This window comes from Salvelinus alpinus, chromosome 10, assembly GCF_045679555.1.
Source record: "Salvelinus alpinus chromosome 10, SLU_Salpinus.1, whole genome shotgun sequence".
Lineage (NCBI taxonomy): Eukaryota > Metazoa > Chordata > Actinopteri > Salmoniformes > Salmonidae > Salvelinus > Salvelinus alpinus.
Genome location: NC_092095.1, coordinates 43,749,617 through 43,777,606, shown reverse-complemented (window position 1 = coordinate 43,777,606; position 27,990 = coordinate 43,749,617). Strand labels below are relative to the sequence as shown.

At 42.8% G+C, this 27,990-nt stretch overlaps 1 pseudogene; it reads left to right on the top strand.

Annotated features, from left to right (window-relative positions):
* On the top strand, positions 1-27,990 carry LOC139532070 (homeobox protein Mohawk-like; annotated as a pseudogene).

Sequence of the window (27,990 nt, the reverse complement as noted above, 5' to 3'; positions counted from 1 at the left end):
AATAAAGCAGAGAGGCGACCGCGGTTCGTGTGGTTTCAGCTAAGGAACTTAGAACGGGAACATGTGAGCAGGGAATGGACAACTGGAAGCAGGATTACTACACACTACACAAAGACGCAGGCGGGCTGCGGTACAGGTAACTGAGAACGAGACACCGTCTGATGGGGTTTCTTATGTGTGACTACAATGGAAAAACGTCTACCTCAACTTGAAAGCGCGTTACCTTATCCCCGGAATGGGATATATCTGGCAACATTGTTCCATGGTGATGGCACGGTATATCCCTCCCGTGACTGGAGTCATGCTCATGTTAAGCCAGAAATATGTATCGGTATGATAGTAGGCTACTCTAACTGTAAATCATACACCTTGACGGTTTTAAGTCAAACAAAAACATTCTCAAATGTATAGCTGAACTATTTTGTGTGTCAGCTCAAATGCACCTCTGAAATGTCTGACGACGATAGAGAGAGATTTCATGGCAACATGTGGTGGTGTGGAATGCATTGTATCTCTAAAATCAGGGGGGGAAAAGGCGATGGAATGACATTACGAATGAGCCCGTGCGGCTGTGGACCCATTTAGCACATCTGATGGACCGTATTTTTTTCTCAATATATTGACATTCTCTGTATGTACGGTGAGGTTGTTTTGACATTTTAGTCATTTTGTAGCCTAGTGAATATATTTTAGTGAGTAAAATATGAAAATATCGCTCACAGGAATGCTTAATGGATTCATGGCACCGCACAGCAGTGCAGAGAGGGATGTGTTTCTGTTGAGATGGATGGTCTTTGAGTATAGTCAAGAACACTACTGTCTTTGTGGTTTCATTCGGGCTTTCGCTTATTGCGTAAATTGATCTACCATGAATTAGGATCAAATATAATGCACGTTGATTTTTGCGCATCATCATATTATCCATAGATTCAAAACCATAAATCCAACTTTAGTAAATGATACCAATCTGAATCTGATAACCCCAGCTGCATGAATTTTGAATCCCAATATTCCACTTGCTTCACAGGGGACTCACCGGGACACTGGGGCAGCAGCTTCAATAAGAAGTGAAGTGCGACAATATTTGAGAAATATCATTTTACGAAGCAGAGATAACAGAGGAATACCGAACCAAAGATGAATACTATTGTGTTTAACAAATTGAGTAACCAGGTCCTCTTCGATGAGAATGCGAAGGAGGTCGAGAGGAGCAGCATCAATTATTTAGAGGTAATAGATGGACAGCATCCGGACCTTCATCCAGACCTGCTATCAAGCAATCACCAAGTTATCAAAGACAACGGCATCAGACACAGGAGGTATGTCACTCATTCAAACTTCTCATAAACAAAGCGGACAACAGTGTTTAGATGTTTTAATTGTTGCACTTCGGTTTGCATTGTAAAGTCATATTTGGGTAAGGGAACCTTTCTGTTGGCGCAACTGAATAAGGAGTGATACGCACTGTGTGAAAGGTGTAAGAAGTCGATGGTGCAAGTTCGAATTGTGCAGATTCGTTTTTTTTTTATGATGGTGACCCCAGGTAACCAAGTGTGCTTGATGTGTAATTACATATTTATAATGCAAGAGGTAGGCTTTTCGAAATCAATGTTGTCTAATAATGTTTTTGGATATGTTCTAAACAGTCATTTAAATGACACATTCAGACAAAAGGTTATCTAAAGTGAAATCATAGCACATCTTAGCAAAATGTTAACCACGTTAGGTTTTACATGCATATTTTATTTTCCCATCAGTGCAATATAATCTTATTGTTTTAAGGAAATTGCAGGAAATTAATATTTACTATTACAACCTGGTTTGTATTTTAGTGTTGATATTCACAGATAATATACAGATTAATATCTAGGCCACCTGTGTTCAGTAGCGTGTATAAAACACTCTTCGCCTGTTCCCAATATACAGTATAAATGTGCCCTTCAACTCTATGTGTGGTGTAGTCAATCATGGCATTTTTATTTGAGAGAGAGAGCGAGAGTAAAAAAAGATTAATGTCATGTGTTAATTTCATCTAATCAGTACTCAGAGAGTCAAAATTCCTCTGATTGACCCATGGGCTGTTTACACTCAAGACGCAATTTATTTACAGACAAGTACAGTAGTCCCTTATATGTTTGGATAGGCACCAGCATCGAATCAAACGTGATGCTGGGTGAAACACTAGTCAATTTAAGAAAACATCCTACACACGGACGGTCTCCGTCAGAGCCGGAGTTATTGAGCTAAGTCTGAGAGAAGGAGGGATAGATAACACAATGCCGTGAGGTGCCGCTTCGGGAGGAATATCATTACTAATGAAGAATATTCATTTAGATACGAAGTGTGTGTCGCCAAAATTCAGTACAGGGGAGTAAAAATGTGATTTAACATACAGATCTAGATTAGAAGGGAAGTATTTGTAGAACATGAATTTCAGGCAGACTTGAAGTTAGTAGAAAATATGTTACATCTGCAGCGGAGCTTCGGAGACAGAAGATAAAGCAGGAATATCGCAGGGCCATAGTGACATCTACAGGTTCAAAAATCACAGGCAGCAGATTAGAAGTATCAAGAAAACATTTCCCCCATTTGGAGTCCCTTTAATTATCAAAGTCTGGGAATGTTTCGTTACCAAAATACGTAGGCTATTGCTCGATTTGGAAGTAGCTTATTTTGCACATGGTTGAAAGATAGCACTTACACAGACAGCACCACGCACTGACCACAAAACGTAGCCATACTTGAGACACGTCTAGCTGCTACCATGGGTTGAAAATGGAATGTTATTATTTGTTTCATTGCAACGTTTTCGTGCTTTGCGGGAGGAGAAGCACAGCAAAGAAAACAAGCAACCAATATAACGCTTCTCTGCGCCAGCTTAATTATAGCACACTTTGGTGAGAAAATGACACATTTAACGTGTTATGACTCTGGATAACCTTTCTTCATCAAGTAAGACTACAACATGGACGGAATATCCACTGTAGGTCGTGTGTAAATAAACAACAATATTCTCTCTACTATGGATAAAGTACCACTCATCCACGAATTCAATCTAAGATCACGTCACTTGATTTTTGTGTGTTTCCTTTCCCAAAACTTTTCCCCCACCCAAAATGCATTAAGATGTAGGTCTAATTATATGAAATTGATATGTTGGTAATTATAGCCTATTCCTTTATCGTTGTTTTTCGAATACGTTTTAATGAGAGGCTATCTTTAATTGATTAGCCAAATGGTATTTTGGCCTTTAATAGAACTAATATAGCCTACCTCAGGTATAATTAATGTATGCACAGTGAATTAAACCCTAGGCTAAATGTAATCGATATCCGCGAGTATAAACCCCGGGTCGTTACAATATTACCGAATTAGTCTACTCTTGAGTGTAAAAGTTGTGCATCACTGATCAAGTTTTTGCCAACAACTTCTATAAAGGGAAAATACGTTGTAGCCTACGAAGAGAAATAGCACAAATAATTTCCCCGTGTTACAAAAAAAAATCTTAACAGCAATGTTTTAATATTTTATTTAAATTCACTATTGTTTCATCATGTCAATTTCTTATAGGCCTACAGTCTGCGACCTTGACAACTACGTTATGAAAACAAAATCAGAAAAGTATGTGCCACTATTCCGCATAAATTAAACGTCAATAATATATCGATTTTTCTTAATAGATTTGTTTCATAACTAACATGTTTATTGACAAGGGCCTCAATTCAATTATTTAGGCCTATTTTCTCTAGAGCAGTGACTGACGCACTTGTTGCTCTCTCTCGCTCTCTCTCCCTTGTGCAGGGGCCGTCAGAACAGCGGGAAGGTGCGACACAAGCGTCAGGCCCTTCAGGACATGGCGCGGCCCCTGAAGCAGTGGCTCTACAAACACAGGGACAATCCGTACCCGACTAAAACGGAGAAAATCCTGCTAGCCCTTGGCTCTCAAATGACGTTGGTCCAGGTGGGTTTTTCTCTTGTTTGAAATATTTAAATATTTCAGGACAGTTCAATTGGAACAACAGTTTAACCACAACGTCATTTGATTGTTGTTGATATGATATTGTATTGAAAAGAAAATACAAACAGTATATAGATAAATAATTAGCAGTAATTATCATAGTGAAAAGGCCTAATTACAATTCATTCTAGTGTAGCCTACATTTTAATTTGTCACAGAAATAGTCAATATTAAAATCATGGCATTCCGATTGTCTCTATGAATAATCCATCTTTATTTAACCTTATGGTTTTCATTTTGGACAATATTGACCTTGTTCATGTCTCTTGTTATAGCTTGTTTATACTTGTTTGAAAATATAGCCTCGTTATGGCCTACTTGTCTTTGCAAATAGGCCGTTTGTACTTAGGTGACCTTTTAGTGTTGTGAGTCATAGAGCATAGCGTTCCTGTAGATTACTATGTTTCCATCATAAAGTGACAAACACCAGAGAGAGAAAGAGAGAGAGAGAGAGAGAGAGAGTAGGTGGGAGACAGAGAGAGAGAGAGAGGGTGTGTGAGGTAGAGAGAGAGAGAGAGAGAGAGAGAGAGAGAGAGAGAGAGAGAGAGAGAGAGAGAGAGAGAGAGAGAGAGAGAGAGAGAGAGAGAGAGAAAGAGAAAGAGAGAAATAGAAATAGAAATAGAAAGAGCCAGAATGTGAGATAGAGAGAGCAGCAACAGAATGCAACAACTGAGCACCTCCCTATGGTATGTTCTGTCTGACATGTGGGGCTTGTACAGACCTAGAATCTTAATTTGAGACAGTTTGTTATAATGGTAAAATAATCCTGCAGCAACAGGAAATGCAAATTATTATGTGGATTATAATTCATGGACATTATTTGTAGGGGTTGATGCATTTTTCGTTAGGGCAAATCAAGTCTGACATTTGAAAGTGAAATTAGAGGCCTTTTTAAACTTTGAATACACTACAAAATTAAATTTCCTCAGCAACAAAGAGTGATCAAATTAAGATCCTACATCTGCATGTTGCTGTGTCATCTGCACACAACACAAGGTCATAAATGAGAGAGAGAGAGAGAGAGAGAGAGGAGGGGGGGAGGGATCTAAGGCTGTCATGGCTATTTCCCCGTTCCTGCATCGGTCGCCTCATCTGTTTTTCCTTTGGGTCCTAATAAAGCTGTTTGTTTTGGGGAGAAGAATGCCTTACATGGAACACACACACTCAGGCCCACACCCCCACACACAGGCCCACACACCCTATACGGGGGTGCAATGCCATGTTATGTTCACTCTCTGTCTGTCTGTCTGTCTGTCTGTCTGTCTGTCTGTCTGTCTGTCTGTCTGTCTGTCTGTCTGTCTGTCTGTCTGTCTGTCTGTCTGTCTGTCTGTCTGTCTGTCTGTCTGTCTGTCTGACTGACTGACTGACTGACTGACTGACTGACTGACTGACTGACTGACTGACTGACTGACTGACTGACTGACTCAGGGCAGTAACAAGGAACAAAGTGATGAACCCTTTGGTGTCATAACACTGTGTAATATCATCACACTGTGTTTGATATCTGTGGTGGTAATCCGTCGTTGTGATCCGGTGTGAGTCCCAAATGGCATCCTATTCCCTACATAGTGCACTACTTTTGACCAGAGCCCTATGGGCCTTCGTTAATAGTAGTGCACGATATAGGACAATAGGGTGCTATTTTGGATGTAGGCCAGGCGTGACACCCATCCATCCTCTCGCAGTCTCAGTCTTAATAACATATTTTCCTACAGGCTGATAAGCAAATTGCCTCAGACCTCTAAGTGCTCTCTCAAAGCTCTCTGTCTTTCTCAGCCTTCTCCAAGCCACATGTAGACATCTCAGCTAAGGCCCCTAGTGTAACATGCCCTCAGCTAGAGACAAAGGGACGTAGGACTCTCTTCGTTAATGAGAAACATGATGCTGAAACACAGGAAAGATCCAAAAAGAAGTACTCTAATATATGTCCAGCCCAACCCTTTCATAAGTTGTTTGAAGTCTATTGAGCATGAACAAATATTCTAGTATAACATCTTATGGGCTCTGGTTCTTGTGAAATGGAGAAGGCAGGGTTGGGTATAATTTTATTGCATTATAGAAGACGGTGCTTGAAAAAATATATATTAGGAGAGTGGCGGAATCCAGAATCAGCACATAGGACTGGGTACATTGGGTTGGAAATAAGTTAAGGTGACGTTACATTCGCTGGTCCTGTCAAGCATTTGGGAGTGTTAAAGGTTTGTGAATGGGATTTTGAAAGCCTTTGATATAGACTAGAGGACTAAAGATGACTAGACGAGATGAATGCTACGGCGTTTTATCGCTGTTCCGACCCATTTCCTCAGTGTGTCTGGGATGTCTCGGCGACTCTGGTTCGGCGGTATTATTGGTATCAGGGTCCGCCATACTGCAACCTGACTCTCTCTCCGTCTCTCTCATGCCCAGGGTAAGGCAGGCCGGATGGAGGGAGGCACAGCAGACATTTCCCTAAAGGATAGTCTGTGTAATGTCATGGATGTGGGGGTGTTTTGAATCCAAACAATAATATTGATTTCTATTTTCTTTTTCTTTATTTGTCTTCCTATTTCTCTCCATTTTCTTCTCTCTCTGACTCTCCTTGTACCTTGCCCTCTGTCTTTGTTTCTCTGCCGTCTCGATCTCTCTTTCTCTGTCTCTATCTCTGTCTCTCTTTCTGTCTCTCTTTCTCCTCTGTCTTTTTCTCACTTGATATGTTTCTCTCTCCCTATCACTCTGTCTTTCTTACTTTTCTCTCTCTCTCTCTCCCTCCCTCTCCGTCTCTCAGGTCTCTAACTGGTTTGCCAACGCCAGAAGGAGGCTGAAGAACACAGTGAGACAGCCAGACCTGAGCTGGGCCCTGCGCATCAAACTCTACAACAAATACGTCCAAGGCAACGCAGAGAGACTGAGTGTCAGCAGTGATGACACCTGCTCAGAAGGTAAGCCCCAACCCTTCCCTCACTGCCAACCCATCATATTATAACATCATATGTCTATCTAATAAACATAACCCTCACTGCCAGGGCCAATCTATCACATTACACCTCACACATTACATATTTCAAAAGGTATCCACCCCTCACTGCCAAAGTATCAGCTCATAACACCCCATAACATCATCCATTGAATCCTTCAAATCATATCTCTATCTCAGAAAATGAGGTCAGCCAAACACAAGCATCTTCCTCCTCCCATATGCCTCGTATCCGACAGCCCCAGCTCCAAAGTAAGGATCCAGTTATGCATGGCCATGTGCTGGTGTTATAAATGGCCTGTCTGTGGTTGTGTCCTAAATGGCAACCTACTCCCTATATAGTGCACTGCTTTTGACAAAACCCCTATGGGCTCTGGTCACAAGTAGTGCACTATATAGGGAATAGGGTTCTATGTGGGACGCACACTGTGTGTCCTGGTAGACAGAAGCTGAGGTTCAGAGGCTGTGACACGCTGTCATTTAGACACACTACTGGGCTAGCAGGGCTGAGGACTAGCTTCCCCTTCAGATCCCAGCCTGCAATTGGAAATGAGAGGCTCCGTCAGCTGTGTATTTCTCTCTTTCTCTCTCTCTCAGCTCTTTTCGGTGACACAGAAAAACACCCGTGCACTATACTGTGGTGTCTTAATCCCTAATTAGGTTTGTTGAGGAGGAGAGACACACAAATGTGGGCAGGGTGGAATGTCTATAGTTTGTACAGTCTTCAATTTGCATGGTGTTCTCTAGGGCCCAGAGACTTATTTCTCTTGTCATAATACAGCTCTGAACTTTTTCTCAGCTCTTCTCCCTGCCATGATCCATATACTGCTGGCCAAGCCTCTCTATCAGACCCCCCACTGTGATCTGATAGAGAGTTAGTTATGTGACTGAGGAGACCATAATCCCAATGACCCTGTATCTATTCAGTCTAACTGTCAAGGTCTCACTGTTAGATATTTCACCGCAGTGTCAGCGAGGTTGCCATGGCAGTGCCTCAACAGGAAGAGGTCAGGGGTCAGACCGAGGGAGGCTAAAGGTCACATGTAGCTCAGGTTTATGTCCGACTTGAGGAAAGGCATGAAAGAGCAATGTCAAAGGCTTAAAAAGGGAACCTTTGGCTAGCTTGTTTTACATGTCGCCTGAGGATTTCAACCTCACTCTCGGATGGGATGTGCAATGTACGCCTCGATATATGCCTCAAATATCTACTTCAGAAAGCAGGGGGAAGGAAAGCAAATTTGTCCATGTGGTTCTGATATGTAAAAGCTATAATTATAATTTGGCCCAAACTGAATCAAAACTCAGACCTGCCGAAATTACCCAATTACAGTCTTGGCACTGACACTATCTAGAGTGGAGCTCTCTTGATTTCCCTCATCCCGAGAGGGTTACTGTTTTTCAGCAACGTGTTTTATCTTCTGTATTGTCTTTCATCGGGGGGGCCAATATTTTAATTCAATCTCAGCCGCAAAGAGCCTCCTGGAAAGGATTTATTTCTGCAAAGAGTAACAGCAATGTGCTTTTTATAGAGAGGAAATGGGCTACCAACCGTTATGGTTTGGTAATGCCTTGGTCTTAAGCTGATAGCTGAGGTCTTTCTTTACTGTAGTTGTTTGAAGCCCTGCAAACTGGAGGGCATACAGACAGAGGAACTAAATGTCAGATTTTTTGTTTGTTTTCTACTTTGTTTGTTTTCTTCCTGGTGGCGCCCCCTGGTGTTGTAGATGGGGACAACACTCTGCGGACGCAGACGAGTGGCGTTGAGTTTAGCAAGCCCATGTACCAGAGCGTCATCAAGAAAGAGGGAGCAGCCATGATGGGGGTGGGGCTCCGGGCTGCCGCCGCTGCCTCATTGGCCGAGGACTATGTGACTCCGCCTCCCAAGTACAAGAGTAGCTTGCTCCACCGTTACCTCAACGATTCGCTGCGACACGTGATGGTAGCCAACGCCGTCATGGATGCCAGGAAGAGGAACCACTCAGGATCCTTCAGCTCCAATGAGTACGACGATGATCTCCTCTCCCCGTCATCCTCAGAAACCGAGGCAAACTTTGTTTATCGAGCTGGTAAGAGTCCTACATTCCTTCACACATTCTTTCCTCAAGATTTAGCCGCCTGCTGCTTCTCTCTTCTCTTTTTTCTCTATCTGTCCCCATCTGCACATTTTGTTTTAATTCCCGGCCCTCAGCCCCATCTGGCCCATTCGTTGTGAGGAAGGAGTTCTTGGGCGCTGTGACGATGTTCCACTGCTGTTCCACTCCCTGTTGTCCAGTTTCAACAGCCTGGTTCTGGTTCTCTGTACTCCCTGTTCTCACACTCTCCTTTCATTTCAGATGTGTGAAAGTTAATATGATACTTGTGGCTACTGAAATGGACCTCCTAGGTACCTATAGGAAAGGATAGCCTAGTCTATTATTAGATTAAATATGTGTCCCAAATGGCACCCTATTCCCAATTTAATGCACTACTTTTTACATTTGGGACCTGGCCAAGTCTAATATAAATCTCTCTGTGTGTTCTGTTCATACCAACAGAGAGACCCTGGTCTCGCCCTCTGTCTTAGGTCTGGGGTTTACGGTTTAACACTAGAGACACAATAAGAACATGTGTAACTTACTCACATTCTGACTACTGTTTAGCATGTCTTTGATCCTGCCACGAGGCCATACCGAAAGAGAGAGAACAGGGCAGACTTGGGAGGGAAACTTGTGTGTGTGTGTGCGTGTGTGTGTGTGTGTGTGTGTGTGTGTGTGTGTGTGTGTGTGTGTGTGTGTGTGTGTGTGTGTGTGTGTGTGTGTGTGTGTGTGTGTGTGTGTGTGTGTGTGTGTGTGTGTGTGTGTGTGTGTGTGTGTGAGCCAGCGTCTGTGATCGTGAGCGTGCAAGCTTTCCCCAAGGCGGAGCAGGGGCTCCGTGCAAATAAAACAAAAACCTAAGCTAAAGTAATACAAAACAATGGATATATTTGAGCGAGGCACATGAAACAAAGAGTGTGCATGTGAGTTTTCCACTTGGCATATGGATTTCTCACAGTGCAGTGTCCCTTAACCCCTGGTTTTAGTGCCTGTGGGCTGGCCTTGGATATCAGAATGGCTGTATGTGCTGTGTCTTATAAAGGCTTCATGCTTTCATGATATTTCACCCACGGGTTTCAGGTGCTGTTACCAATCAGGACCTAATCTCACAGAGTGCTGCATGAAGTTCTTACAGTTCTTCTTCAGTCCGAGAACAACTGGGCCTCTGTTTATTAAAAAGTGACTATAGGGAATTCAGATTGAGGTGGAAGAGTGGGATTGGGACAGGGTAGGGTGAGGGATATTATCCAATTTTATTTCAACTTGATCATATGGCTAAATGTGTTTTACATTGTCTGTGCGAAGGAAGGCAGAGGCGCTACAGAGGGTATTGTGTACGGCCCAGTAGATCTCTGGGCCCAAGCTTCCTGCCGTTCAGGTCGGTGTCAGAGGAAGGCCCAAAAAATGTCAAAGACTCCAGTCATAGACAGCTACCGCACGGCAAGCTGTAACGGAGCACCAAGTCTAGGTCAAAAAGGCTCCTTAACAGCTTCTACTCCAAACCATAAGACTGCTGAACAATTAATCAAATGGCCACCCAGACTATTTTTTTTACTTTAGTTTATTTAGTAAATATTTTCTTAACTTTATTTTCTTAAAACTGCATGGTTGGTTAAGGGCTTGTAAGTAAGCATTTCACGGTAAGGTCTACCTGTTGTATTCGGCGCATGTGACAAATACAATTTGATTTGAATTTGAAGTGATGTTTAACCAGATAGGGGAGGCAGTCCAATGAAACTCTCCAGCGACCGCGACTGTTACAATCCTCCATCCCCATCAAATCCTTAAAACTCCCTGACCCGAAAAACTATATTTCTCTCACTGAGACACCTGCTGAGCACGGCAGTCACCAGCCAGACACAGACAGAGAGAAATACAGAGAGCGAGAGAGAAAGAAAGAGACACACAGAGACAGGGACAGAGAGAGGGGGAAGAGAGAGAGAGATGGATAGAGATAGAGATAGAGAGAGATGGAGAAAGAGAGGAAGTGAGAGAGAGAAAGGGGAGAGAGAGAGAGAGAGAGAGAGAGAGAGAGAGAGAGAGAGAGAGAGAGAGAGAGAGAGAGAGAGAGAGAGGGAGAGGCTTAGCTTAGGCTTCAGCACAGGACTCGATTTAATAAGAAAAATATATGAGGAATTATTTACCTGGCCCACATAATGTTTTAATAGAAAGTAACTATTTTATCTCCATGGTAATTATAATGTCTTGGCTATGACTTCTCTCTCTTGGGTTTCTGGGCTGGCCAGCCAGGCATTATTGGGAACGGTTACATGCGAGAAAAGAAGGGAGCTTGAATCCCGATGCACGGAAAGTTATCTGAGGCTTGGGCTCACAAGAAAGTTCACATGAACACCTGCTAGCCCCTCATCATCAAAACTCAGCAAAAAAAGAAAACAAATTAAATTAAAGTTTAATTCTCTGATTCTACATCTGATCTTGTTGTCAGAGAGAGAGCGAGAAAGAGCGAGAGGCTCAGACAGAGTAAGAGAGAGTGAAATAGAGGAAGAGAGAGAGTTAGAGGGAGAGAGAATGAGCATTAGAGAGAGCGAGAGTAAGAAAGAAAGAAAGAATTAGAGAGATAGAGAGAGAATGGTTAAGCTCCAATTTGCATCATTTCCTCTGGAGTTTTTTCTCTGCTGTCTGAACATTCCAGATATTTTAGTAGTGAAATAATTCCGGAGACTTTTGACAATTATATAGTGTCTGAAATTTCAGGCTTGAGCTGAGCTTCCCGGACTGGAGGTGTGTGTGTGTCTGAGCGTGTGCATGTGTGTGTGGGTGAGTGTGTTCGTGTGTGCCTTCATGCCTGGGCTGTAGGAGATTGAGAGAACTCTCAGAGTTCTTGGCACTGGCACATTCGTTATAAGCCCCTACCTCTGCCTCACTTCTGATTCGCTTAAGCCAAAGTGGCGTGCCCGCTGATCAGAGCCCATTGGTTAAATGTCCATTAATGGGACAATTGGTGGATGTCTGCCGTGGGTCTTATCTCTGACTTCAGAGAGCAGTCAGACGTGGCAGGAGATGGTGAGTGTAGATTTACTATACTTGCGTCCCAAATGGCACCCTATTCCCTACATCCTTTTCCCTATGGGCTCTGGTCAAAGTAGTGCACTACATAGGAAACAGGGTACCATTTGGGATGAAAGCTTACTCTGTCCCCGCACTCAGTGGGAAAACCAAAAGCCTTTTTTTTTTGCTTGACGTAAAGAAAACATATCTCTGAAATATCCTGTTGGGAATTTCATTGAAAACAAGGAGCAGTAGAATTCCAATGCACATGCCAGTGGTTTCATGCCAAATTACCCTTTAATGGCATATTAAATGGCGGGAATCTCACTGAATGTTTTTCTTCTTGCTCACTACCAGATTTTGCCCCGTCCGATATGATATAGATCATTACACGCCAAATAATTATCTTCATTTCTGCGAGAGGGGAAAGATGGAGAGAGAGATCTTTGGCAGAGGTTTCTCAGAGGTTTGACAGTGGTACATTTTCTCAGGTTCTGTTCTGCGTAGTGTAATGTACTGTATAAGTAAGCACAACTGATATATCATCAATACATGACTTAGGGCTTTATTCAATCCACATCGCGGAAGCTTTATAGCATTTGTAAAATTTAAAGGAAACGTTCCTGCTTTAGCGGATTGAATAGAGCCCTTAATTTGTGATTTCTTGCTAGTTTTTCATATTAAGTTAACGGTGCTCTTTTTTCTTATTTACTAAACAGTTGGTTTGTTCAGCCAAGTTTCCCCCAAAATATTTTATAGGTTCTGTTTAGATTGGATAAGTAGATCAATCAAGAAGAAGAAAATTATCAATTATTGTCTATTTCCCTAATTGTGTAATTTCATTTAAAATCTATTATTGTTTGTAGTTTAGTACTATGACAGCATGGTTTCTATTTCTACAAAATAGTGATAAATGTGGTTTATGTGTTTGTGATATTCCGTAGGCCCAAAACGTCTCAGTAATTTCGAGAAGAACACACTCGTTTTCCATTCCGCCATTTTCTCAGACAGACAGGGCCATTCGTTGGTTGACGTTCAGGGACAACCAACACGTTAGGATTGAAGACCACCTGTAAAATTATTTGTAAAATACATTGGCATCAAAGTGACTTTTTACGAATGCAGGGAGGAAACATTTAACACATAGTTGAGTCTGAAATATGTTACATGAAAACAGTAGTGTTTGACAGGGCCTCTGAGACTCATAAGGGTCTGTTGAATTAGGTCACAGCAAGTGCCAGACAGTTATTGAATCCTAGAGAATTGTCGTCTAAAAAGCTGTTTAAAAAGCACTTAAAAATCCTATCTACCTGAATGGAAATGTTTAGTAGTTTAGTAGCTGCCAGGCTGACTCGGTAGGTGCCTTGGAACGATGACATGGCGAGAGTGTCCACCGTCCGTACCGTTTCAGTGTTTCGTGTGGCTTCTATCAGGCTGCCGTCCCATACAGGTGGAAAGAAAAAGGAAGCGTCTTGAACACAGTCGTCATTATCAGTGGAGCTGGTCTCCTTTTCGTCTAGTCTAACAAGCTATAGAATACTATATGCAGCTGGATATGTATCCCCATGGTCAATGAATCCTCCATGGCTGCGTTGACACAGGCAGCCCAATTCTGATATTTTGCTCAATTATTGTAGAAAGGGCTGATCTGATTGGTCAAAAGACCAATAAGTTGAAAAATATCATAATTGGGCTGGCTGCCTGTGTAAACGCAGCCTACTACTCTCAGGACGTTTATAAAATGAACTGAGTACTGTCGTGATTTGTAAAGCAGCAGTACAATTCCGTTGAATGGGTGGAAAGTGGAAAACGTCTGATTTTAGAAAAGAGAAATGTCTCAGACAGTAGCGTTCGTTGAGTGATGTGTAATTTAGTGAAGCTAGTTGTTAGGCGGCCACAGGGAGCTGAGAGGACAATACTTTACTGGGTCTGTATGATGACAATAAGCCTCTGTGGCTGCGTTTACACAGACAGCCCAATTCTGATATTTTTTTTACCACTAATTGGTCTTTTGACCAATCAGATCATCTCTTTTGCCAATAATTGGGCAAAAGATCAGAATTGGTTTGCATGTGTAAACACAGCCTTTATGACATTGATGGATGCGGATTCCTCTTGCAGTGGCTCATCTTAGGGATCCAACTAGCCAGGCAGGGACGGGAGGACTGGCCACAGAAACCTCTTTCCACCCTTTCATAATAATATACGAGGAGAGGGAGAAGGGGGGAGAGGAGGGAGGGATGGAGGGAGAAGGACAGAGGCTGTTCCAAGCCAAGACTCACTAAGGTCCAGTGTGTGTGGTGTCTGTGTGTATGCACGTTCCTGCATGTTTGTTTGTGTCTGTGAGAAAGATCTTGACTTTTAGAATAAATACAAAGGGGGGGGTCCCATCCTTCCATCCTTGGCCAGATATTTCTCAGAGAGTGAAGGGGGCTGTCGGAAGAAGAAAGTGAGCGTTGCGGCTGTGATTAGTAAAAGACAGAGAGAGAGTGGCGTACACAAACCTTTCTCTCTTTCTCTTCGTCAGTATATTTCGTTGAAAGGCTGGAATGAGTGAGTGTGTGTGTCTATGTGTCTGGTAGAATGAAGACTTTTCAACACAAAGACAAAGCCATCTATAGTAAAACATTCATAATGGTTAGGATGTGAAGTAAATCAGGTGTTTTCCACAAAGCAGAGAGTAGAGTAGAGTGGAGTAGAGTAGAATATCTAATGTATTGCAACCCCATTGTGTCTTTTTGGGTGTGGTGGGTACTGCTTATGGTGGCAAACAGAAGTGGAATCCTGGCTTGATTCGATCTTGATCTTGGCTTGATGTTGTGGTACAGAGTACGAAGTGTGCTAGTGAGTGGATAGGTACATGGAAAGAAAAGGAGGGCTGAGTTCGGTTTGGCTGGTTTTATATTTATAAGATAAATGTTGTCCACCACCTACCAGACTTGGGTGTGATGCTAACAGAACAGAACGGAGTAGTACAGAACAAGCCTAGTTCATTCAGACTAGAACAATCGGTTTCATAGAGAAATAAAGTGTGACAAACATGGCCTAGGCTCTGTTTATAGTGAAACTCCTAACATAGATGTCAGAAGTGGGAGATTAATGACAGAGGCATTTCTCGAAAGAAAGTCATCAGCGTCAAAGTTTGAGTAGCGTCCAGAATCACAAATTGGTTTCATAAAAATAAAACAAACAGCCTCATGTCTAAAACAATTGTCCACAATAGTGTTCCCATGGGATGGCTGTGAAGGGAGAGAATGGCTTAATGAGAGAGTAGAAGCTGTGACCAGGAGTCAAGGCCCTCATGGACACACACACGCACACGCACACGCACACACACACACACACACAGGGAATTGCAACACATGATGTTAAGACTGCAGCACAAACATATCATATGGGTTCCAAGTTGGAACTTCCAACTTCAGAATGGGCTATTTTTTTGTTCAAGAAAACACTTAAAAATCCCAAGTAAATTGTGTTTACACAAGAGTTTGGTGTACACAATTTCTTCAGTGCATTTTGTGTACTGCAAACAACTTCCATTTGTCTCAGAGGTCCAGGGTTATTGAGAAAGGCTGGGAGCAGAAATAGCTTTTAGCTCTGGTTCAGATTCAGAGCAGCACGTTTTTTTTTGTCTGTACCTGTTCAATCAAACAGAGGATAATGATAAAGTATCTGTTGAATAGTTTAAGAACGGGGCCTGTTCTGAATCTCACTTCGACCGCTCGGTCTACGTCATCGGGTGATATCGTTACCATATTAATACATCCCCAGTGACCCATACACCTCTCTGGTCTTTAGGTCAGTGTTTGAAGTATGCACGTACTGATCCACAGATTTCAGACAAGGCTCCGATTGGAACTTGTGTCCAACTCTCCTTAATCTCTAGCCGCAGGAGGAGCAGAGCTCGCTGTCGTGATGACCGTTTCCGTGCCAACCATCTGCGGCAAACAGACATGTATGAATCTCTGTCACGCTCATCTCTGCTGAGGTTCTGATCTTCCTCTGAGATGTTGATGTGCGGTGGTGGTCGACGTCTCTCTCACACACACACACACACACACACACACACACACACACACACACACACACACACACACACACACACACACACACACACACACACACACACACACACACACACACACACACACACACACACACACACACACACACACACACACACACACACACACACACACTCACACTCACACTCACACTCACACTCACACTCACACACACACACACAAAAGATGAGCCTTAATTAACAAGGTATTCCTCTCCTCCAGCCCACTCATTTGGCTGTGACTCTGATTAGCTAGTGTTTGCTGCCACTCGTAAACATACAGACTCTCTCAGCCATGTTTCAACACACCAAACACTATTATGTCTTCATCTCCAAAAACAATGTGTGAAAAACATTTTGGGATTGTTATCTTTTCCCCCTATCACTGACTGATGCATTATGGTGTGGGAATGTCATGGTCCTTGTCATCTGCCTCCACGTCGTAGAAAAAGTTGCAGGAATAGGAAAAAGACTAAGCCATTTTAAAAGTTATATATCGTGTGCATGGTTAATATTTTATGCATCTGGGATTGTTAATATCATTTATAACATAGCCTGGATGTTATTACTATTACTATGTCATTACTAGCTACAGTAATATCTGGGTTTCTTACCAGAAAGAGGACAATAATGTAATATTTCTAGCAGGAATACAGTGACTGCTGAGCTGAATCCATGATGTGTCCCAAATGGCACCCTATTCCATATATGGTTACCTACTTTTGACTAGAGCCCCGGTCAAAAATAGTGCACTACAAAGGAAATAGGGTGTCATTTGGGACGCGAGCTATTACTCCCAGTACAATGGCTCCTCTGTGGCCGCAAAGTTACGACTTACTAGAGGATTATCCAACTCAGCAACGTGCTGCAGCGCTCAACCAAGTCAAAGCCATGATAGATTTACAGACTGAAAACCTGAAACCTAGTGTCCATCCCAAATGGCAACCTATTCCCTATAGTGCACTATGTAGAGAATAGGGTGCCTTTTGGTACGCATCCCAAGAAAGGTGAAACGTTCTGGACTGGTTTGAATGCTAATACTCTGTAATATCGCCTGCTAGTTTGGATTCACGTACTGTACTTGACTGGAATATTAAAGTTCATGCAAATTGGCAATGTAATAGAATACCATATTTTTTTATACCTATTTTGCGTTTACTCACTCACTGGTTTTGTAAACTTATTTTTTCAATGTAAAAGTTATGAACTCAAAGCCATGTCATTGTAAGCAAGGCAGGGAAGCAGCGAAAGCACATTTTCCATAAATTCTCTGTCTCTGTCTTTGTGTCTCTATGTGTGAGTGTGACTGGCTTATATTTTGGCCTTGGTCCCTGGACGACCAGTATGTGCCAATGAGGGCCCATGGAGCCCCAGCCTCGGAGTGGCTGCCCAAGAGAGAGGGTGGAGGGAGTGGCGGGAGGGCCCAGGGATGGGTTGGCAGTCCTGGGGCCAGAGAAGTGCCAAGGCATCCCTAACTTCATTCACAGACACCCCTTGACATTATGAAAAAATGCAGACCATTTTAAACCACCACGGAAAATAAGAGGAAAAAAACCAAGCTCTTCATCGTGTCACTAGTGACAGTCTAGTTACAATATGTCTCTCTGCCTCACTCTTTTCTCTCCTTTGTTTGTTTATTTGTTTGAGAATAGATATAGGGTCCATATAGGGTTTTTCATGTATTTTTCAACAATCATGACTGAATAAAGAACTTCGTAAATTATTATCTGATGTGAGGGGCTAGGCGCTCTACCCTGAGAGTTACAGTATTTGACAAGTCAGTGAAATGCATGTGATCTAGTTGATTTGATGATCATAATGTGCTGTTGGCCTGTTAAGTACGCATTTCACAGGGAGGAAGAGGCGAATCTTTGGCTTCATGAACAAGTGTTCTTTGCAGGTCTTCTGTGTCCTCACATTTGTTGATGAATTTCCCACCATGAAAATGTTTCCCCATTCAAATATCTTCATACAGTGCATTCGGAAAGTATTCAGACCCCTTGACCTTTTCCACATTTTGTTATGTTACAGCGTCATTCTAAATAAGAACATTTCCTCATCAATCTACACACAATGCATCATAATGATTATTTACATAAGTATTCAGACCCTTCGGTATGAGACTCGATATCGAGCCCAGGTGCATCATGTTTCCATTGAGATCCTTGAGATGTTTCTACAACTTGATTGGAGTCCACCTATGATACATTCAATTGATTGGACATGATTTGGAAAAGCACACACCTGTCTATATAAGGCCCCACAGTTGACAGTGCATGTCAGAGCAAAAACCAAGCCATGAGGTTGAAGGAATTGTCTGTAGAGCTCTGAGATAGGATTGTGTCGAGGGGAAGGGTACCAAAACATTTCTGCTGCATAGTACGTCCACAAGAACACAGTGGCCTCCATCATTCTTAAATGGAAGAAGTTTGGAACCACCAAGACTCTTCCTAGAGCTGGCCACCCGGCCAAACTGAGCAATTGGGGGAGAGGGGCCTTGGTCAGGGAGGTGACCAAGAATCCGATGGTCACTCTGACAGGCCTTTATGGTAAAGTGGCCAGATGGTAGACATTTCTCAGTAAAGGCACATGACAGCCAACTTGGAATTTGCCAAAAGGCACCTGAAGGACTCTCAGACCATGAGAAACAAGATTCTCTGGTTTGATGAAATGAAGATTAAACTCTTTGGCCTGAATGCCAAGCTTCACATTTGGAGGCACCATCCCTACTGTGAAGCATGGGGGTGGCAGCATCATGCTGTGGGGATATTTTTCAGTGGCAGGAACTGGGAGACTAGTCAGGATCGAGAGAAAGATGAACGGAGCAAAGTACAGAGAGCTCCTTGATGAAAACCTGCTCCAGAGTGCTCAGGACCTCAGACTGGGGCGAAGGTTCACCTTCCAACAGGAAAACGACCCTAAGCACACAGGCAAGGCAATGGAGGAGTTGCTTCGGGACAAGTCTCTGAATGTCCTTGAGTGGCCAAGCCAGAGCCCGGTGTTGAGCACGATCTAACAGCTCTGAAGAGACCTGAAAGTAGATGTGCAGCGACGCTCCCCATCCAACCTGACAGGGCTTGAGTGGATCTGCAGAGAATAATGGGAGAAACTCCCCAAATACGGGTGTGCCAAGCTTGTAGCGTCATGCCCAAGAAGACTCGAGACTCAACAAAATACTGAATAAAGGGTCTGAATACTTATGTAAATATGATATTTAAGTTTTTTTTATACATTTGCAAACATTTATAAAAACAGATTTTTGCTTTGTCATTGTGGGGTATTGTGTGTAGATTGATGTGGGGGAAAAGACGAGTTCATCAATTTTAGAATAAAGCTGTAATGTAACAAAATTTTGAAAAAGTCAAGAGGTCTGAATACTTTCCGAATGCACTGTAGATACTGCACCCCCATTTATACCCCAATCAACATAAAACATGCGTTCACTGCACAGGAGGCTGCTGAGTGGAGAACGGCTCATAATAATGGCTGGAAAGTACCAAATGTAATGGCATCAAACACCTTTGTGTTTGATGTATTTTATACCATTCCACCAATTCCAGTCCAGTCATTACCACGAGCCCGTTCTCCCCAATTAAGGTGCCACAAACCTCCTGTGATTCACTGTAAACGCTGCATATGTCGGCTCAATGGGAAATTATCTTTAAATACCTATCGCGCAATCTGTAGCGCTTCAGCGCTACAGATTAAATAGAGCCCTAACCCTTTTATCAGTGATTTTAATTGAATTTTGAGACAGAGAAATACTTTTTCTAATGTTCGCAAGTATGGCCCGTTACTGTCAGCAACTTAAAAAAAAAAAAGTTGACCAAGTTAACTTGGCCCATAATGTCTCTTTTCCAGTACCGTAAGTTGTGCTGAAAGCTTGGTTGTGGACTGAACGGCTTCCTCTCCGTTAGAGATGACAGCAGTCAGGATTACTCATCTCTAAGGATGCTTCTCAAATAGCACCCTATTTCATATATAGTGCACTGCTTTAGGCCATGGCCCATAGGGCTTTGGTCAAAAGTAGTGCACTATGTAGGGAATAAGTTGCCATTTGGGACAGAATCTAATACTGTAACTCCTGAGTCATAACATACTGATTGACCTTCTCCAGTTAGCGGAGACACATGATTGGGTGATCACAGCGCTGTCCAGCTCTCAATTGGTCGGTTGACCTCTGGTCTATCAGTGGGGTGTCTGTGATTGCATCCGTCCCATCTGTGTTGTATATTTATTCTCTTTTGTCTGGCTTTCAGGAGCTGCGCGGGTAATAGGCTGAGCTCACTGATCACTAATCTAGCGCAGCCTTTGGTTTGGTTTGTGCACCAGAGGCTGGTGTGGTGTGTTTATTGTTGTGTGTCGCTAACAACAGCACCAGCTGGTTGTGATAAAACATACCCATCCTCTCTAAGCAGGTGGACTTTATTCCCACTCTCATTTGTCAGTTTTCTTGTTGATTGTTTTTGCTCCAATGTTTTGTTTCTACATTTTCCGCTGTATTCACTCTCCTCTTTCACCCGCAGTGATGTTAAGTGAACAAATATTTTTTGACTTTCACCTCCATGCCAGAAACCATCAAACTTCTTTCCCCTCGCCGATCTTTAAAATCCTGCTGTCAGTATAACAGAAAGGCAACAGCAAAGTTAACTGCTTGACTTTCAGTTCAGTAGCAAAGAAGGAGAAAAAAACCCAAAATAAAAGAAAAATTATAAAAGGTCCCGCTATGGTTTATTGACTATTTATAGTTTGTTTGGCACGGTCATTGTTTCAAAAAAATCAGAGTTTTAGATGTTTTAGGCAAAGGAGGTTGGAAATAGAGTTTTAGCTTGAGATGGTCCATTTCCAGCTCAGCTCTCCATCCGTCGTTCTCTTCACGGGGGCGGTGGCCCTGCTGGGCTCTGGCCTGACTCTGGGTCGGGGATTCTGGGTAAACCATGCTTGTGGCCCCACCCTCTGCTCCGCTCTGCTCCTAACCTGCAGGAGGCGTCACACAAACACGGCTTTTATGGGACTTTGAGGGGATTCAATGGCATCTGGACACTGGCTGCCCTGCTCTGAAACACACTGGACTGGAAACCACGACGGCTTTTCAGCCTCGCTGCACAGACCAGATCTGGGTCCAAATAATACTTGAAATATCTATTTTCAATCTGTGCTTGATTGAGCTTGCCTGTTGCAATTGATCCAATAGAAAAGTATTTGACAGATTTCAAGTAGTATTTTGACACAGCTCAACTGCAGATATTCCCTTTTAGCCTACTTAAACAGTCATGTACTCGCCTTATCAGAAACACCACAACGCAGATTACAGTAACTACAAGACAAAAGATGCAAAACAGGTGTCTTGTAGCAATACCATAATCCCTTGTAGGGTATTGTTTTAATATCTTTGTTGTCTTTTGTTGTCTGCTGTATGGCTTGTCGTCATTAGCAACCAATCCATACCCTTCCTGACACCATAGTAAACATTGTGCTAATATATCCATGTAGGAACATTACAACATAACAATTTACAGCAGATTAAAACAATGTAATTGGGATGTAATTACATAGCTGTTATTATACAGAATGAATGAATGAATGGAGCATATTTTAAATCAGTCCCAATCCTGTCTCTAGCACTGGTATTAGTCAGGGAGACTAGATAGAGATACATGTACTTGAAATATGCTGGAATAGACTAAACCATTGGCACCTGAGCCGTAGAGAAAACAGAGTGCTTGCTCCCCCACTATCAAAATAGGGGAAGCAAACATGTTTTTGCACCTCCACTTTTCTTACCATAAAATTATCGTATTCCATTGGGTAACTTGTCATTTCCACTGATTACTAATGTAGAGTAGACCCCTGCAAATTCCTGTGAAGTATTACAGCAGTCTAACAAAGGAGAAGAAGGGTTTTCACCTAATATTGTGAGATAAAGTAAGAATGAGGTCAATTCAATCAGAAGTCAGAGAGCAAAGCTGGAAAGGGAAAGGACAGAGAAGAAGAAAAAACATTGTAATAATTTCAAGGCTTTTAAATGGCCTGTGAAGCCGTGGAAGAAGTGCTTGTTCTTGACATATAACAGATATAGTTTTTCCTCGCGAAAGCAAAGGGAGAAACATAATTGCATTTGTTTTGGCTGGACTGCCTGTGAACGGTCAATCTGAAGCACCTTAAACCCAGTGTGTTACTGTACGTCACTCCAGTCAGAGGAAGAGTGAGAGAGAGAAAGAACTGGTGAGACTGATAAAGAGAGAAGGCAAGAGTGTGAGAGAGAGCAAAAGAGAGGGGAGAGACTCAAGAGATGAAGCGAGAGATAAGAACCAAAAGAAAAAGGAAAAGAGGGAGAGAGAGATGTGGCCAGACGAGTATTCAGGAATGTTCTAAAGAGTTGAAACCCAAGCTGCGGTTTGTTCTCTTTGTAATCGCCTCACAACTTTCTCTCTCTCGCTCTCTCTCTCTGTCCTTCCCCCCTCTCTCTCTCTTAGAATCTCAAACAAGGTGAGGTGAGTTTATCCCCCTAAAGATCATCTCTCTCTGTGGAGTTAAACTATTACTGAGAGAAACAGGAAACAACAGGAAATGTCATAATCAGCCTCGTATCAGCCTGGGGTTGTGCAGGTCAGTGCGGGTCACGGCACATGTGAACGTTTTCGGAAAACAAGCAGCCAGCGAGGAGAGAAAGGCGTTTGGAATGATTAGGTGTTTTGCTGTTTGGCCCTGCAGGAGTCTGTATTCCCGGTCTGGACTCCGGATTTAGGTCTTTGGAAAAATGAACGGGTGAGGTGAAAGGCGGCGGCGCGCAGCGGTGAAATCCGTCTGTCCATTCTCCGGTGTCGGAGGGGTTCTGGGACCCTTGCAGGAGGAAGTGAGGACATGGTTTTCCAGCTCCACAGTTGTGTAGGGGAAATGACTGTAACTAACAACTCTGTCCCCACCCGACCCTCCTTCCCTGCTAGTTAGAAGTGTGGGAACAAATTCCAGTGCAAATGTGCGATGGGGATTTTCATTAGTGTAAAAAAACGATCAAAATGACTTGCGGTGTTGGCGGTACAAGTGTCTACTTGTTAAAGGGACTCATACTTGTTACGAACATTTTCTTTAAGGGGAAATGCGAGGCGAGCGTCTGTCTCTCCTCCGTGTCTCTGAGTCTATGGGGAAATCTGGGAGGGCAATCATCGTAAATGAAAGCAGCTGGCGTCCACATGAGAGAGAAAGAGGGAGAGAAAAGGAGAAAGAGAGAGCGAGAAATGAAAGAAAGAGAAAGAGAGATAGAGCCTCACCTTACCCAAATCACTCGCCTGGTCTAGACTAATGCTCAACTCAAACACAGGACAGCCAATTACTGATTATCTAAGCAAAGAATACTGGGTATTACTGTACAAATTCTTCAGAGAAAGGCACAATTCTCCACAGCAAATCTGACAGACCTGAAGCTTTGTGGTAGTGTTAACTTTAGCACAGACACTCACGGGTTCCCTCTTAGTTTCATCTCTCTCCCCTCACACCCTCCCTCCTTAAAAGCAGCTCATTGGCCTTAGCCATGTGTTTTGTTAATTCAAAGTGTGTGCCTGGAGGCTTCATGAGCAGGAAATCCAGATGCTCTGGTGTCTTTTAATGAGCTTGGAGGGTGCCAAGCCAGTGTCATCATCATCACTGGCTAGAACTCGCCGCTAGGCAGAGGCTAGCCCTGGACCCAAACACTGCCCCCTCACACCACCACCCTCCCACCCTACTACCCTACCCCCTCTCGAAGCACTCTATAGCTTGGAAGCTAGTGGGAGTACATGAGGCCTGCTGCGGCTGTGCCACCGTTACCCAACACACACATACAGACATACACTCACACACATACGCTGCTCACACATGCACGGACGCAAGCATGCACACAAACACACAGAATCACACACGCCATCATAACAGCCCTTCTACCTTGAGGTCTGTCTGGTAACCTCACAGTGAGAACACAGAACATTAGATGGGCCTGGTTGTGAACAGACCGGTTGACTGACTTCATTGTTTTATTCCTGACTAATGTTTTTCATATGAGCTATAAATGGCTACTATTTGAGTATGTGTGTGTCGGTAAAGCATATGAAGATACGGATCTCTATTTCCATATCTCTCTCTCTCTCTCTCTCTCTCAACAAAATCAACAGAAAAAGCGGAAACAGAGAAACACATGTTACTGCAGCGCGAGCTCACGCACACACACACACACACACACACACACACACACACACACACACACACACACACACACACACACACACACACACACACACACACACACACACACACACACACACACACACACACACACACACACACACACACACACACACACACACACACACACACACACACACACACACACACACACCACCTCACCAGCCCTCAAGAAAATCCTTAATTAAGCCTCATTGACCTCTGGGTGTGCATCATTAAATTAACCTATTTTACTGTTGTGATTCCAGAAACCATGGATCATGGATCAAGTAAATGTGACAAGTGAGTGTATTTTACAGATACCTTCTGTGTGTTTTCGTGCTCCCTCTGACATCGTTTCTTCTCTCTATAATTATTAACTACTTGTAGAACTCCCCCTCCTCCTTCCTCCAACTCTGCGTTTGTTCTGCCTCTCTTCTCTGTGTATTGTTCACCTCTTTCTCATCCAACTCTGCGTTCTCTCCTCTGCATTGTGTGTAGTTTCCCATCTTCTAACTCATACAGTTAGCATACAGGTAGACACAGACACTCTGTGTTCTTTCTCTGCTCTCTCTCTCTCTCTTTTTGCAATATTCACCTTCTCCTTCTTCTGACTGCGTTCTTTGTCTTTCTCCTGCATGCTGTGTAATGTTTTCCCTCCTCTAAATCTGTGTTCTCTCTCTGTGTTATTTAGTGTCCTCTCCTCTAACTCTGCGTTCGTTCTCTCTGTGTGTTGTGTTCAGGGGTGGCGTTCTGAAGGAGAAGGTACGGGGCAAAGACGAGACGTACTGGAAAGAGATCAACGCAGCCATGGCCTTGACTAACCTGGCGCAGGGAAAGGACAGCAATGCACCAGGGACGACTAGCTGCATCATCCAGAAGTCCTCTCATATATCAGAAGTAAAGACTGTCAAAGTGCCTCTGGTGCAGAAGTACTAGCGCCTATCAAAGAGTCGTCTGCCTCCAACTTATCTTCCCTTCCACTCTCTATGCAACACCAACATTCCCTCTGAAAACTCACTCTGAAGAGTCAGTCAAAAAACGAAACAAGAAACAAGTACTCTCTTCTTTTGTTCTGTTTGTTTTATGTCAGTATAAATGCAACAGAACTTAAGACAACCTATTGTGTGTGTCGGTCGATGTGTTTAAAAAAAAAAAACTGCAGTACATGCATTAGACAAGTGTTGATATCATCATCTTTAACTGCATTATTCTGTTCTCAACGAGACACTTTTGTAATGTTAACTTATTCGCTTTTTTATACTCCGAAATTTCTATTGTACTTTTTTGCCAAAGTGCCTTTTGGAAGCAGAGCAACACACCCTGTGTGGTAAATAATGTACAGACAGTGTCTCTGGGAACATAAAGGACTATTTGAAGTGGCTAGATGAGTGAAGTAGAAATATATGGTCATATAAGCTTCTTCTGAAGTGGTCCCTTTCTCCCTGATATGTGCCTTAGAACTTGGATGAATTTAGCTCATCATCGAGGCACCGCTGTTAAATAACATCTGAACTGATCTAATTTATCAAGACACACACCATGTTAAGCCACATCTCCCTGATGGCATTGTGTATGTTTTGTCTGAGTCCTCATTATGACTGTAAATTGAACACTGTTATGTCTCAGACAGAATACAACAGACCTGCCAACAATAACTGTGAATATATATAAAGTTCACTCCAGTACAGCCAAACACACTAACACTGACATGAAGCCCTCGAGGGTTAGAATCGATAGGATAGCAGCAGATCCACTGTTCTGTTGATAGTCACCACCATCATCATATTTTCCACAGCTCGCCCTTGGGGTTTTATTTTCCAAAGTGGAAGTATTCTTATCAAGGCTTTAGCCTGGAAAGCCCAAGCAAATGTTGAACTAGCACCATCGTACAGGCACGCTCACGTGCACATACACACGCAGGCGCACCACAGTCACACACACACACACACCTGGTCGAAGGTTTGGTCGGCAAAGTGCTGTTTAAACAAAGAGTGGCATGAACTAAAGGGATGTTGTTTCTGTTATCAGTGTTGTATTATATGAACTACAGTGTCGCTGCCTTCTCTTCTCACATGTTTCCGTTCAGAGCAAGGTACTTCAACAGTGAAAAAAAGACGAGCTCACCAGGCCGTTTGATCCTACACTCCTCCTCAGCTGTTTAGAATCACATTCAAATTGCTGTTTACAAGAAGAGAGAGAGAGAGAGAACGAGAGAGAGACTTACTGTTTGACCTAAAAAAAAAGAAGAAATTTGCCTTTTCAGTATTATCTCTTTGTCAGAAGGCAAAGTAACAAGTGTTGAAGTATTTGTGATTGTGAGTTTGTTTATTGCAGCGGTCGTTCTGTTTCTATCAAAGTTTGACTTAGCCATACCGCATTAAGTGTTGTTCTTTTGACCGAATGGAAAGAATCCTCCTTAAATACTTATAAAGTATGTACAGTGCATATGTTATTTACATTGTAGCAACCCGATGCCAAGTACGCCACCGAGAGAAATCAAGTTGGACTGTTTGAGTAACTGTAGTCGGTCATTTTCTGCCGACTCACTAATTGTATGTATATCTTCAAGGTACTGTTTATGTGTCAAAATGTACACTTCTTTATTCTCTCTGCTGTTTGGGCCCTTTGTTTGACAACCTAGACTGTGCTTGTGATCAAGGGGTGATTGAGAAAAGCTGCACAAAGTTACTTTTAGAAACAACTCTTAATCTTGAATGTGCAAACTGTTATAAGCTGCACTTAGCTCTCTGTTCTCCACTAGAAAGAAACAGAAGAAAAGCCGTCACTGAGAATTTATGGGATTGAGTTTAGGGGAAAAACAATGTGTTGATTATACATATCTTGTTAAACCACGCACACACACACTTACACACAGTTATTTTTGTTAGCGTGCCTATGGTAGCAGCGTAATAATATAAGGAATCACACTAGCCAATCCCCAGGCACTATATTCTCATGCGGGAGACTTCGGTCCACATGTGTTTTTTATACACCTGATCCTGTAAGAGGCGCTGTAGGGTAACCTTTTCCCTCGCTCAGTGTGTTAATAATCCATCCATATGTTTAGCTGGGGCACAACCCTCACACCTCACAGGGAATGCAGCCCATTCCATACGGAATACAACCCCCTTCATACGGAACACAGTTGCCAGAGAGACTAAGGCTTCTAAAGCACAGAACAGAACAGCCATTGTTATACCTGTAGTCACTCAGCAACTACACTGAGTGTACAAAACATTAAGAACACCTCGTCTGAGGGAAAAGGGGAGGGGGGGGTGCAATTCAATATTAGGAAGGTTTTCCTAATGTTCAGTATACCCAGTGTATAACTGTACCCCTTCGGTTCGGTATGATCAATATTTTCCTTTCATGTGCACAAACTCATGCTTTCAAACAACAACTGACAAACGGAGAGCAATTTACTTTTGTCATATTTTTGAAAATCTATAAATTATTAAGGATTGTAAAAAAAAAAGAAGCTGGTGACAATAGTCAATTTTTTTATTGTTAAGTTATATGAGTTCAAATTTTTTGATAGAGACTGGATTGTTATCCAATGACCAAATGCATAATATCTCATTGTATTGTCTGATTTTGCTTTTATGTAACATTTACTTTCGTGATACTATGGTTACTTCCACAAAACATTGAATAAACCCTTGAAGAAATTGTA